At 57.4% G+C, this 2,364-nt stretch overlaps 1 protein-coding gene across 2 annotated transcripts in view; it reads left to right on the forward strand.

Annotated features, from left to right (window-relative positions):
* LOC113205797 (uncharacterized) overlaps window positions 1-2,364 on the forward strand; it is a 59,821-nt gene that overhangs the window by 43,258 nt on the left and 14,199 nt on the right. The window lies entirely within an intron of this gene.

Raw genomic sequence — 2,364 nt, forward strand, 5'->3', positions numbered from 1 at the left:
TCCTCTCTCTCTCTCTCTCTCTCTCTCTCTCTCTCTCTCTCTCTCTCTCTCTCTCAACGTGTTTGCGTGCGTGAAGCACATCATTATTGTGTCCCGCGGAAAGCGTCCCGGACAACAATATATTTGCGTACCAAAAAGGTCTCCTGACGAATATGTCGGTTTCTTCATCATTGATAATGGGAAAATGACACAAAATCTACCACACCCCTCCCTAAAAAGGAGAATAAATTGAGGTGGTGTGTGTGCAGAGTGAGGGGGGGGAGGGGAGAGGACACCCGTCGTCACCTCGCGGCCATCACCACGCGGCGGCGGCGCCTGCCCTGACGAGCTCCGCGCGCGCGTTGCGCTCACCAATTTGCTGTTGTTGTTGTTTTTTTGCTTTGATTTTCGCTCAGAATGAGTAGGGTGCGCAACAACGTCACCGGCAGTCGCTCGCTCGCGCCACGCCCCGCAGCGCCCGGTCGCTGAAAAACGGCTTTTCCAATACACCGCCCGCAGATTTTGCGACGCGTGATTGTGTAATCGCCAGGGCTGCTGCAGCAGCGCGCGCCGCTTTGAGCGCGCCTCGCAGAGAGCAGCCAGCCGACTGCCTTTCGAACTACAGCAGATGGCAAAACAATCCGGGGGGAAATGGGGGGGGGGGGGGCTACGCCCACGGCGACACTCTTAAACTGTCACCCCCATCGAACACTCAGCCCCCCTCCGCCCACTCCCTCTCTTTCCGTCCCGCGCTTTTCCGCTCCGTATCGTTCGCGATAGCCCAGCTCGACGCCTAGGCGAAGCTAATTTAGCGTCTTTGTTTTGGGCGCTCCCGGTCGTGCCCCACGTCGCCCCGTCCAGCACTTGCCTTCGTCTGGCTGGGCTGCTCCTTCTCGTGTCGCCTCATATCCAACGTCAGATCCAACCTCACACTCAACCTTACACCCACAGAGAAATGGAGAGCTCTAGCAACCATCGTATGGTTATCTCACGGACAACCATAACATGGTTACAAAATTAACTCTCATACAGTTATCGGAACCATATTTTAGTCCTCTCACGGCTATTTTAATGTTGTCTCAACCATCACATTTTGGCTGTCCCTGAAGTAACCATATGATGGTTGCTACAGCTTTCAATTTTTCTGGGTGCATATCCAACCTCATATCTAACCTCACATCAAATCTCCTCATACCAACCTCCCTAACCCAACCTCCTCATATTAATCAATCCCCGTATTCTCGATCCCTGTCGGCCTTTACTATTGACATTGACTCCTTTTGAGCGCATTTTCGTGTCTCCTGTTTAATACACTCGGTCCCGAATAATACCCGAGCGAGCGCCCTCCACCCCTTGCGCTGCGCTTCCGCGGGCTGCTCTGCGTTTGTCACCCCCTCCGTCCCCCCTCCACCTCACCCGCCCCGCGGCCTGGCTGCGCACAGCACTTGTTCCAATTTCTATCTCATTTCGTAGCCCTTGCGAATCAGTTCAGGAATTAAATGAATAATTCAGCCGGTTCGTGAGCATGCTGCAGCCCCCCTCTCCCCGTGGCTGCTGCGGGCCAGCGAGTCCCCCCGCAACTGCTGCTGGTAAAGGGGATGCGCGGGTTGGGGAGGGGGCGGGGACTTGCCCCCGCAGAGGCCCTCTCCACCTTAACCACCTCCTCCACCACCCGCAGCCGCTACTCGCGTGCTTGCAGGTGAGGGCTTCCTCGTCCCCACTCGATAGCACGGGCTTCGGCGCCTGCAAAACTGTGTGCACCTTCTGCGTGCACCCATGAACTCCGCTCGCAACCATACACGATCTTTATGCTGTGGCTGCTTTTCTTACAACGTTTCGGCATTTCACGTTGACTTGCAAAATTTGCCACATCTCTTTCGATCTCTTAAGACTCTTTATAACTGAGACCAAAAAATGTATGCACCGCTAAATGAATGCCAAAATGTCGGCACTCGAAAAAAGCTTGCCGAAAATCATTGCAAGCGGCATGGAAGTGGTTTCCCAGACCTAGAGAACCCATTGCCGAAGGGGCTGCAGCCGGGGAAGCGCTGGTCAGGGCTCGGGGCAGAGGGGGTGGGGTGGGGGCGTGGTCCCCGGGGAACCCATCAATGGGGTGGTGCCGAGGCCCTTCGAAGATGGCCCGGTCGAAGAACCCTGTGCGGCTGGCTCTGCAGCAGCAGCCGGCGGCCAGCCGCCCGCCAAACGTCCCGGCGGACACGGCTGAGTCCCGCGCCGACAGCATCCCGGAACCGACCAACCCCGGGCAGGCAAGGTGGGCCCGTTTACTTGTAGCCATGACGGGGGCCACTCTCTCTCTCTCTGCTACCACCTCCCCCGGGCCACCCCGGCCTGGGCGACCCCCCGAGCACCCGGGACCAGGGGCAG

The sequence above is a fragment of the Frankliniella occidentalis genome, unplaced genomic scaffold (assembly GCF_000697945.3).
Source record: "Frankliniella occidentalis isolate FOCC.00 unplaced genomic scaffold, Focc_3.1 Scaffold54, whole genome shotgun sequence".
Classification (NCBI taxonomy): Eukaryota; Metazoa; Arthropoda; class Insecta; order Thysanoptera; family Thripidae; genus Frankliniella; species Frankliniella occidentalis.